A 12724-nucleotide genomic window follows, 5' to 3' on the forward strand; every position below is an offset into this window, starting at 1 on the left:
AGAGAGTAAACCTTAATATGCAAATGTTTAAAAAATCATTTTATTTTTTGCATTTTCTTTTTTTCCTTTTTAATTTATTTTTTTAATTGAAGGATAATTGCTTTACAGAATTTGTTGTTTTCTGTCAAACCTCAACATGAATCATCCATAGGTGTACATATATGTACATAGGGAGGTGTTTGAACCTCCCTCCCACCTGCCACCTCATCCCACCCCTCTAGATTTATACAGAGCCCCTGTTTGAGATCATTTTAAAAGACTCAAGAAAGGAATGAGGACTGTTACAGGAAAATCTAAGTGCATTATAGCGACAGGAAACAGGTTTCCTGATGGGCATGGGGGTGAAGAAGTTTGCACCTATTGATTGTTTCCCAAGAGGGTATGAGATGCTAGCTCTATATTGAAATGTAACAATAGGTATCGGCTATACACAATGTACATAAATGGGGATCAGCTGATGGGAACAAGGTGGCTTACTGCAAGGGCAGGAAATTGCAGATAAGGAAGGTCAGAATGAGCCATGTGGTCATGGTTTAGAGACACCAGTGTGAACTCATGGTAGCTTAACATAGATACTAAGCAATACTCTGGGAAACATTTATAGGTAAACCCATATACATCAGTTGGTATCTATACGCACATTTCTTTGTTTGGTCAGGTGAGAAGGCCTGGAAACAATGGCCACAGGAGAAACAAGCATTCCTAGTGCCAGATCTTAGTTTCCACACTGTTCTTCTTGGGATAGTGGTTCATCCTAGGGATGGAATAGGTAATGTATCAATATAAGGCATACCTGGAGAATCTTGCAATGCCAGGAAAGAAGGGAGTGCTCAAAAAAATCATACTGATGGGGACTTCTCTGGTGGTCTGGTGGTTACGATTTGCCTCCCAGCTCAAGGGGTTCAGGTTTGATCCCTGGTCGGGGAGCTAGGATTCCACATGCCCCATGGCTGAAAAACGAGGAGCAATATTGTAACAAGTTTAATAAAGACTTTAAAAATGGTCCACATCAGAAATATCTTGAAAAAATATTTTAAAAAATCTCATTGATCAAAGTATGTCAAATACCACAGGAGCCAACTGAAAAACTCCCAGGGGTTAAAGTTGGGACAATGCAAGCAACATAATAAACAAGGGAATATTGGATTATAAAACCAGTTACAAAATGAATATCTGTCAGCCCATATTGATGTAAATTAATGATTAAATAAATGAGACAGATCTGTGCAGAAGAATTTCAAGTAACATGTGTACAATAGATACTCTGCCCTCATGGGTAGGAGCATAATTCCCCTTACTTGCCTGTTGGCTACGCATAGGGGCTTCCTTTCCCAAAGCCCACAATATAGAAACATGGAGGAAAGAATAAGTTTTCAGCAAAGAAATCTGTCAAGCATGACCTCAGCCAAGATGATTAAGGTCGAGACAGTGAGGTCATGCTAATTTCACATGCCCTTCGCAGGATGTGATGAGAAGGGCACTTGGCCTGTGCGATCTTTCAAAAGCCCATCACTCCAGTATAAACAGGAGAAAACATCAGACAAATTCCAGTTGAGGGGCATCTCACAACATACCTGACCAACACACCTCAAAGCTGCCAAGATCATCACAAACAAGGCAGTCTGGAGGCGCTGCCACGACCAGGAAGAGCATCAGGAGACAGACAACTGAATGCAGCATGGTGCCTTGAGTGGGGTCCTGAACAAAAAAGAAGAGCGGTTTGCTAGAAACTCATGAAATCTGGATAAGTCATAAACTTTAATGATACATCAATATTGGTTGCTAATTGTGACAAGCGTACCATATAATATAAGATGCTAATAAAAGATAAAACCAGATATGGGGCTTTTGGGAACTCTCTGTAGTATTTTCTTAATTTCCCCCTAAATCTAAAAGTCTACTGTGTTTTTAAAAATTGTTCTCTCTTTGAAACAGTCAAGACAGACTTTGCTCAAATGCTGGGTAGAGTTTTCAGACAAATGATAATTTTGATTATTAATCACGCAGCTGGCATTTATTGGATGCCCACAAACATGCCACACACTTCTTCCAGCTTTGAGAGTGGGGCAAAGAACAATGAGATGAGGTTGTCATAACACTCGTGGTCTTTGCTTGTGTTCTGGGCACTTTTTTGTGACACTTCTATTATTCTGCCTGGTGTTTCATCTGTGAGTGAGCTTGTTTTACCCTCTCCTACTGATCATTAGACATTTTGAGGGCTTCAAAGTCCCAATGCAGGCTTCCCTGGTGGCCCAGTGATAAAAAATACACCTGCCAATGCAGGAGAATGGGTTTGATCCCTGATCTGAGAAGATCCTGAGTGCCTGGGAGCAACCAAGCCTATATACCACAGCTACTGAGCCTATGCTCTAGAGCCTGGGAGCTGCAACTACTGAAGCCTGATCACCCTAGAACCCACACTCTGCAACAAGAGAAGCCACCACAATGAAAAGCCCGTGTACTGCAACTAAAGACTAGCCCTCATTCATTGCAGCTGGAGAAAGCCTGTATAGCAATGAAGATCCAGCATGACCAAATAAATAAATTATGTTATATAAAAAAAAAAAATCCCAATGCCTAGTGAAATGCTGTGCAAAGAACATGAAAGTAATAAATTCCCTCTTTTACTTGTCAAATGCTTATTATACATCTGCTGTCTGCTGAGCATCATCCTAGGTCAGAGCTCATGGTCAAAAGACATTGAAGAGAGAACCCCACATTCTTCCCATGGGATGAACACATTCATTAAAACAATCCATGGGTAAACAGGGCAGCTCTCAGGAAGCCAAGGGCCTGAACAGCTGTGAAAGGACCATTCTCTCCACTTTCAAAGGAGTAGGATCCATCTCTGGGATAAAATGCAGACTCTAGGAGTAACATAGAGAAGGAAATGGCAACCCACTCCAGTGTTCTTGCCTGAAAATCCCATGGATGGAGGAGCCTGGTGGGCTACAGTCCATGGGGTCGTTACGAGTCAGACATGACTGAGTGACTTCACTTTCACTTTTCACTTCTATGCATTGGAGAAGGAAATGGCAACCCACTCCAGTGTTCTTGCCTGGAGAATCCCAGGGATGGGGGAGCCTAGTGGGCTGCCGTCTATGGGGTCGCACAGAGTCGGACATGACTGAAGTGAGTTAGCAGCAGGAGTAACAATCTCCAGTCCACTCTGAGCTCTTGGTTTCTGACACAGGTAACATCATTTGCCCATTCTCTTGTTATTAATACATATTGTCTGAGAGCCCACTACTGGGCCAGGGGAGCTTTTGTGAGATGCAGGGTGCACAGGATGCCTGTGTCAGGGTGGGATGCGGGCATCCCTCAGGGTTGGTGCAGGTGCTGTTCTGTGCTTGGTACACTGATTCCTTGTGGAAGATGCCTCTGGAGGTAGGAGACTTAGGCTCCTATATCAGCTCTGCCACTCACAAGTTATACAGCTTTGAGATAAAAATAAAATAAAAACTAGTAAAGACAGACAGGACTTTCCTGGTGGTCCAGTAGTTAAGACTCTGTGTTCCCAATGCCAGAGGCTTGGGTTCCATCTGTGGTCACAGAACTAGATTCCACCTGCTGCAACTAAGAGTTCACAGGTGGCTCAGTGGTAAAGAATCCGCCTGCCATGCAGGAGAGGCAGGTTCTATCCCTGGGTCGGAAGATCCCCCAGAGGAGGAAACTGCAAGCTACTCCAGTATTCTTGTCTGGAGAATCCCATGGACAGAGGAGCCTGGCGGGCTACAGTCCATGGGTCGCAAAGAGTCGGACATGACTAAACGATAACAATGCCACAATGAAAGATCACGCATGATCAAAGATCTTACGTGACTTCCTGCTGCAGCTAAGATCTGGCTAACCAAATAGGTAAGTAAGTATGTAAGCAAATAAATAAAAATTTAAAAAACTAATCTCCCAGTTTTAAATCCATCATTCTGCTAAATGGTTGGATTGTGAAAAAGACAAAAACAATGCTCACGAAGGGTCCAGCATGGTGCTTGATTGCCAGACGCATGTGTGCAGGCTTAGTAGCTAAGTCCTGTCTGACTCTTTGCAACCCCATGGACTGTAGCCTGCCAGGCTCCTCTGTCCATGGGATTCTCCAGGCAAGAATACTGGTGTGGGTTGCCATGCCCTCCTCCAGGGGATCTTCCTGACCCAAGGATCGAACCCTTGTCTCTTATATTTCCTACTTTGCAGGTGAATTCTTTACCACTAGCGCCACCTGGGAAGCCCCTGGCAGCTAGATGCTACCCTGTAAATTGATGAGTATGAGAGCTGGGGAGGGGTTAACAGCTTGCAAGCCTTCTTGCCCATCTTGTTGAAAGAACCAAGTGTGTCCCATTCTCTGGGCACTACACAAAAAGGAAACATGAGTTTGATTTTATCACATGGGTGGTGCCCACAGAATGCATCTGCATCCAAACACAAAAACAAACCCCTCTGTTTCCTAACCTGCTGCACTGAACTTGGCGCAGCTGCCACTTGGGAGGCAGCAGGTCAAGCCAGCCCGCCTGATCAACACCACGTAATTAATACACAAAGCGCACCGCATGGCACTGCCTTTCTAGGGCTCTGTCCATCTCTGTAAGAGAAAAGGCTGCCAGCTGCCCCATGGCGAGTCCTCGGAGGTGTTCACTGTAGCGCTTGTTCCACCATCCCCATGGTCGGCGGTGAGTCGGAGACTGTCTCTCCGGGGTAGTATTGTGCTTCCTTTCATTTTCCCATCCCTGTTCAGCATGCATCGGGTCTTTTGTGAAGGACTCTAATTGTTTCCAGGAATAGGTGATGTTGCCTTAGAAAGCTAAAAGCCCCACCACGTCCCTATTGAGAGCTCTCGTGGAGCATCCCCCTTAAAATATGTAAATATGACACAGCCTCTGTGCAGAACGCACAGCCTGGAGCTCTCTGGGATGAGTGCACAGATTTGAGGACTTTCTGACAGTTTGAGCGCTGGAAACAAGGCCGGGGAGGGAGAGGGAGGTAGTGAGGAGGGGAGAGAGGTAGGGGGAGAGGACTGGAGAAAGATGTACGGGAGGCAGGCGGCTCAGAGCGTCGCATTTCTCTTCCTTAAAAGAGACACCAGAGTTGACAGAACCATCCTTTTATTTCCGTAGTAGGATCTCCAGAACATTCCTATTTAGGTAGCAATCTTTTAGAAAAGATACCGTTTTCAGCAAAACACACAAACACCTAATTCACTAGGGAGATATTTGCCACGGTGACTTTGTAGATCAAGAGCTATTGTGTAGCGTTTTGTGAACAAGCCATTTTTAATGGCTGCATGCTGATGCTGTCTTGGTGGAGACCACCCCACCGCTTCCAGCAGATTCTTGGCCTTTCGTCTCTACTTCCTACAGGGTACTAGGCCTGGACTTATCCCTTAGAATCCAGAAAAGCAGGTCCTGGGTGGTGATGGTAAATTCTTTTGGATAACTGATTTTTCTAAGCCAGGTAAGCTGTCAGCAAGAGCATGGGTATGGAAAGTCAAGTCTCAGATGCAAGTGACACGCATCTTAAGAATACTGGAGTGGGTTGCCATGCCCTCCTTTAGGGGAACTTCCTGACCCAGGGATAGAACCCAGGTCGCCCTCTTTGTGGGATTCTTTACCAACTGAGCTACTAGGGAAGCCCATCTCAACACACCAAGAAAATATAATAATTATGAACACCTGCCCAACTACTAACTGGCCAGCTAGAAAATACTTCTCATGTACTTACTGTTCATTTGTATATCTTTGGAGAGATGTCTACGCACACCCTTTGTCTATTACTGAATAGAGTTGTTATTCTTGAGTTTCAGGTCTCTATATATTCTGAATGTTAATCCTCTATCAGATGTATGATTTGTAAGTATTTTATCCTATTCTTCGGGTTAATTTATACTCACTAGCGAGTGTCTTTTGAGGAGGAGCTTTTTTCAATTTTTGTGGAAATCAAAATGTGCCAAAACCAGAGGATACAACCAAAGCAGTTTTTAGGAGGAAATTCAATTTGTAAATAGGGTCATTTTGTATGGGAAAGATTTTCAGTCAATAACCTGATCTTTCACCTTAAGAAACTAGAAAAAAGAAAGTTAACTAACCTCAAAGCAAATAGAAGGAAGGACATGCTCGAGATTAGAGTGTAAGGACTTCCCTGATGGCCCAGTGGTTGAGATTTCCCCTTCCAGTGCAGGGGTGCAGGTTGGATCCCTGATCGGGGAGCTGGGATTCCATGTGCTTCATGGCCAAGAAAACCAAAGCATGAAACAGAAGCAAAATTGTAAGAAATTTCAATAAGGACTTTAAAGATGGACCACATTAAAAAAAAAAAAGAGAGATTAGAGTGTAAATAAATGAAGTAGAGACTATAGAAACAACAGGGAAACTGGACAAGAGTGAAGTGGGAAGATTACCCTGAAAATCCTGTAGTGATATGGCCATGTTTAATTTGGGTTAGTTTCATGGAAATCAGTCTTTGAGAATGTGCATACACAAGGAAGTTTGCAGAGATTCTACATGCCTCAAAGGAATTCACTACAAAAACTGGCATGAAAGATCTTTTTTTTTTTTTTTCTGTTTCTTCTCATGCACATGTGGAGAGAACAAGCCTGTGTTCGTGGAGACAAGCAAAAGGAATTTTCTCTTGGCAAAATTCTTCAGGGACTTCAGAAACTTTGGATCAAAATGCCATATGTTCTTTCTGATCGTTTCCATTTGTCACTCTTCATCTCCATCTCTTTCTGTATCTGTCCTTGACTATGCAGAATGTGATTATTTAAATACGCGCATGTTTTACAATGTTGATAGCATATTACAAAACCACATTCAAGGAAGCGTGCCAGCTTATTTTCATTCATTTTTAATTTGTCCAATCTGATACAGTGGAAAGGGTTTCCTTACTTTGTTTGACATTACATTTCCCTGATTAATTTTGATTGATAGTTTAAATGTATTTCCTCTTTTGTAAAACAAATGTTTGAGTTCATTGCCCATTTCTCTATTGGACAACATACGTTAAGCATATTTCTATTAGAAGGTTATTAACCCTATGTTATGTACGATGCAAAATGTGTTCCAAATTTGTCTTTTAACTTTTACAATTTGGGGTATATATGTGTGTGCTATATGTGCTTTTACTTTGTCAAATCTGTCAATATTTTGTGTTTGGGATTTCTAATGTCATACTTAGTAAAATGCCCCCTCTCAGCTAGACTGCATGTCGTGCAATTAAATTTTCTTCTCGTACTTTGATTGTTCTTTTTTACAATAAAATGTTTGTAATCTTGATGAGATTCTGAAACGATTTTCTTTCTTCTTAAATGCTTGGCTTCCTTCATCCCTTCACCATTAACGTAATGAGGCCTCCTACATTAACATGGCTGTTAAATCAAATTCTTATAAATTAAATTCTATTATGCTGAAATAGATTCTTATTCTATTAGTCTCTCTTTCTCTCTCTCTCTCTCTCTCTCTCTCTATATATATATATATATATATATATATATATATATATATATATCTTGATACCTTTGCCACAATTTTGATTGTGTTGTGGTGAAATACATATAACATAAAATATACCATCATAACCATTTAAAAAATGTACAGTTAAGTGGCATTGTTTCACATTGTTGTGAAACCATTATCTCCAAACATCTCCAGAATTCTTTTCATCAATACAATCTTTACCGTACTATTTACATGACATTAGACTATATCTCAGAAAGGATATACCATGTCAAATTTTAGTAAGCACAGACAACTTTTTAAAAGAGGGAAAAAACCCAATAACTACCTACAATCCCTCATTGCTAATATTAACACTCTGTTGTTCAGTCGCTTAGTCATGTCAGACTCTTTGTGATCCCATGGACTGCAACATGCCAGACTTCCTGTCCTTCACCATCTCCTGGAGCTTGCTCAAACTCATGTCAATTGAGTTGGTGATGCCATCCAACCATCTCATCCTCTGTCATCTCCTTCTCCTCCTGCCTTCTATCTTTCCCACCATCAGGGTCTTTTCCAATGAGTTGGCTCTTCACATCAGGTGGCCAAAGTATTAGAATTTCAGATTCAGCATCAGTCCTTCCAATGAATATTCAGGGTTGATTTTCTTTAGGATTGGCTGGTTTGACCTCCTTGGGTCCCTTGAGACTCTTGAGATATATTTCCTCCTGGCTCTTTTTTATTCACTTCAGTCATGTCTGACTCTTTGCGACCCTGTGGACTGTAGCCCACCAGGCTTCTCTGTCCATGGGATTCTCCATACAAGAGCAATGGAGTGGATTGCCATACCCTCCTCCAGGGGATCTTCCCCACCCAGGGATCAAACCTGCATCCCTTACATCTCCTGCATTGGCAGGCAGGTTCTTTACCACTAGCACCAACTGGGAAGCCCGTTTTATGCATAAAATTATATTTTTTCAAATATTTAGAAGCAGATCCTAGGACTCAGAGCCTGAAGTGTCCTCTCTGTCAATCACTTTATTATGATTTTTAAATTCTTGTGGCTTTCATTCTCCAGCCCAGCTTCTCCAGGTGGACGTGCGAAGGTGCCACTGTTATTTATACACGTGCAACAATGGCTTTAGCAAACTCAGGCCTTCCCTCATAAATAAAATCTAATGATTGTGTGACGTTCTGTCTTCCTATTGTCAGGAGTGATGGGAGCATCTCATTTGCAAAGAGTCTTGGGAAAACAAAATCTGTAGAAAACACCATGAGGTCTCACCCTTTGCCCCTCCTGACGTGGTGATACTATTGCTGATGACAGACGCTGGGGTGACCTGGCGTTGCTGTAAAGTTCATGAGAGCTAAGCCCGAGTCTGGGGGTAAGGTCACCAGTGCCCCAGCTTGGGCTGAGGTTGTCTCTCCTATAGCATAGGAGTTGAATTCTGTGAAGAAATCATACACTTGGTCAGGGCTCCCCATTCTTGGGCCATTTGTGCTCAGTTCTCAGAAATAGCATCCCCTTTAGAGTGACTTTCCAGAAACACTTCTTCGGGGCGGTCACCACCCATGGAAAATAGCAACCACACCCTGGAACATCCCTAGGGGCCTCGATGACACATCACTCAAGGCAGGTTACTGGCACACCCACAACCTCTAGTTCAAAGAGGTGCGCTTGGGACCCAGACTGCATGTGTTCAAGTCCCCATGACTACCTGGTGACCTTGCTGGGCCTTGGGTTCCTGCCTGCAGAATGCAGATAATAAGAATAACTAATGTGTAGGGTTGGCAGGACTCAGGCATCATGGCAAGTGGAGTGCAGGTAGACATCTGGTGGAGTTTGCCTACCTGGGTGCTGGACTTCGTGAAGCTGTGGGAGAGAGTGAGAAGATGCTCCCTACCCTGGGGTGCTGGGGAAATGGGGAGGAGTATCAGGACCACCATTTCCATCTGGTCATCTCTGTGAACACAGGGGCCACCCAAGCATCTGCAGGACCTCTTCCTTCTCCCTCCCCTCCTCCCACCATCGCCTGCCTCTCTCTGGCTTTCTGTGCTCCCCTCACCCTGGATATCCATGTTCTCTGACTCTCATCCTTTTCATCTTCTGTTCCTTCTTCCTGGAGATTCCTCCTAAAAACCTTTGAATGGCTCATCCCCCACCTCCGTGAGATCACTGCTAGAATTCTGCCTTTTCCCTACTCTGCCCACTCCCCCACCCTACCCAGTGACTTTCTATTGCATTCATGCATTTTGTTTCCTTTATGCACTGTCATCTGAAATTATCTTGGTCATGTGTTCCCTGTTGACAGCTTTTCTCTAACCAGACCATGTGCTCCATGAGAGCAGCGTTTCTGTCTTTTTTCTTTTTTCACTTCTTATCTCCAGTGCCTGAAACAAGCTGCTTATTCCTAGAAGTCGAGAAATGTTTGTTAAAAATGAATGAATCTTCCTGAGCCTCAATTTCTTCATCTGGAAAATGGGCTTAATAATAGCAGTTGCTACATGGTTTTTCCTGAGAACTGAATAAGGCAAGGCAAGCATGACTGTTAGCCCAACCACCCTCATTGAGGGTTCAAGTCACTAATTTCACTGTTATTAATGTGGTTGAGAAAGGTGCACAGTTCTCCTTAATACATGGTAAGAATTATCAAAGTGACAAAGAGGGACAAAATACAATTTGGGCTCAGAGAGGGGAGAGAGAAGAGAGTATGTGGGGGCAGAGAGGGCGTAGACTTCAGGGTGAGGTTGTGTGTAGGCTCGTGCCTGGAAGACAGCAAAGATGATCACAGCAAAGGTGCTGGAGGGACAGAAGCTGCTGGTGGGGGTGTCTATAGTTTTAAAGGTGTGGTTTGGTGATGTGCCTGAAAGGAAAGGCAGAAGGATGCTGAACCAAGGGGATGTCCAGTGTCCAAGTGAGATGCCCAGAAAAGATGGATGAACCAGCATGGTGTTAGCTGTTCAAAAACACACGCACAAAACAAACGTTCCTCCCCTCATTTGTGTTGGGCAGAACAGGACACCAGCTGCAGAAATGATCCAGAGAAAGACTTGTGATTTCTCCAGGGTGAAAGTTCTCCCTGGATGAAGGAAGCACAACCAAGCGTGAGAAAAAAGTACTGAATGAGCTTCTCCCACAGTTTCTCTTCCCTGAAAGCAGCCTTCCTGCTCTGACAGGAACCACTGGCGTATCTGGAGCCGGATGATTTAAAGGGCTGTCTTTGGACTCAAGGTTTGCACCTGTGGATTTTGCATATGGGGCGAGCTGCAGGTGCACAGACATAATTGCATGTCAGATCCTGTTGCCTGGTTGACAATCCATCTTTCTTTTGGATGAAAATGCCTCATCACACATGGATGGTGATGGGCTGCTCCCCTCCTGTCCCACACACTTCCCTCCCACCTTCTCTCCAATAGTGCAGGTGTGCGGTAGAAGACCACCTTTGGAAAACTGGTATTTACCCAGCATGAAATCTGGGAAGGGATCCTCCTTGGGGTGAGTGAACCCCAGGAAAGTCAGGGGCCAACCGCATTGGGGCTGTTGATAAGCATGGAGGAGGGAGAGGTGCTTGGGAGCTGTCAGCCACGCCCTCGGCTCCTGCCTTCCTGGTTTCCAGCTAAATCAAGATGAGACTTGCCTGATGTGTGCTGTTAACTCACGAGGTGGCTCTGGAAGGCGGCCACCTTGGCCACGGCTCGCTCCTGTCATGCTGGGAAACCACAGCAGCACCACTATAATCCATCTTCCAGGAAGTGGAGAGTGGGGGTAGAGGTGACAGCTTGTGGGGGGCCCGGCTGTGCAGTTGCCCTGCCCTCGCTCTGCTCACCATCACAACAGTAACTCTTGTGAGATCCCCAGTAAAGTTGCCATGAACTTGCCATAAATCAGGAGCATTTTAATGACCTCAACTTGAGTGCCATTTGCAGGAGGAGAGAGTCACGTGGGCTGAGTTGGCCAGGGTATTCTGAGGTGGGGACACCTGCATTCCTGGCCCTTCCTCCTCTCTCTTCATGTGGCTCTCCCTGGTTTTGTCTTAGATATGGAAGTGAGATGTATTTTCTCTCCTCTTCTCCAAGAAATACGACTGCCTGTAAAATCCCCCATTCCCTGGACTGATGGCTGAATAGGCTTTTCTCCACAGAGTGATCTTCTCCAGCAGGAAAAGGAAAATGGAACTTACAAAGCATGTTTTTAAATAATTTGTGATGGAAGAGAGAACAGAAATTAAGGCACATGTCCTTTATGAAGCAACTTGAAATCCACTGTGTGTAGGTCTTTTTATTTTTTTAAGTAGAAGAAGTGTTAGTCACTCAGTTGTGTCTGACTGTTTGTGACCCCATGGTTCTTCTGTCCATGGAATTCTCCAGGCAAAAATATTGAGAGGGCTGCCATTTCCTTCTCCAGGGAGTCTTCCTGACCTAGGGATTGAACCTGGGTCTCCTGCACTGCAGGCAAATTCTTTACTCTTTGAGCCATAAGGGAAGTAGAATTGTTACTTAAATTCATTTCAGTAGAACTGCTCTTAAATCCATGAGGACATTGAATTCTCACAGCAAAGTTCACTTGGGATCCTTTTTGGTCAACTTTTTACTATGGAAAATTTCAAATGTACAAAAAAGTAGAAGGCATAGCTCAACGATCCCTGTGTTCCCATTATCCAGCATCTGTGATTGTATTTGAATCACTTTTTAAAGACTTAATTTTAAAGTTCTCAGTTTGCTTTCTGAAAACGGAGACCGCTGGGTTTTCACTAAATGTCAGCTCGCAGCAGGGTTGAAAATCTAAACCACCAACCATCATTCTCCCTTTAGTCCCTAAAGCGGACAATCAAAGGGAACGAACATCACCATGCTGGGCATCGGCAGTGGCCTTGCCTTGGAGAACAGCAAGTGTGTCGGAGGGAAGGAGGGTGATGATCTTTGGAGGAGAGTCCTGGGTGCCCGGCTGCCTTGGGCTCCTGTCTGACACCGGACACTGTCTCCTCTCCTTCCTGGAAAGCATAGGAGACACACCTTGGCAGGTGTTTGGAAACCAGGGAAAGAGCTGCACGTATGGCTCCCAATTTTACCTGTTAAATGTGTGACCTTAACCCTTCATCTGCCACAGTGGGGCTGGGAGGGGGAGGGTGTGTTTATAAGAAAAGGACTGGGCAGAGGGTCTAGGTGGTGGACATCAGGGGGCCTGTCAGTGCTTTACAAATAAAAACAAAAACTTGGGAACACGCTAAGTGTCTCCAATAAACAATTGATTATATAAGCTGGGATTTGTTCATGCAATAGGATAGCACTTCCATGTTCAAAAA

Source organism: Cervus canadensis, chromosome 10, assembly GCF_019320065.1.
Source record: "Cervus canadensis isolate Bull #8, Minnesota chromosome 10, ASM1932006v1, whole genome shotgun sequence".
NCBI classification, from domain to species: domain Eukaryota; kingdom Metazoa; phylum Chordata; class Mammalia; order Artiodactyla; family Cervidae; genus Cervus; species Cervus canadensis.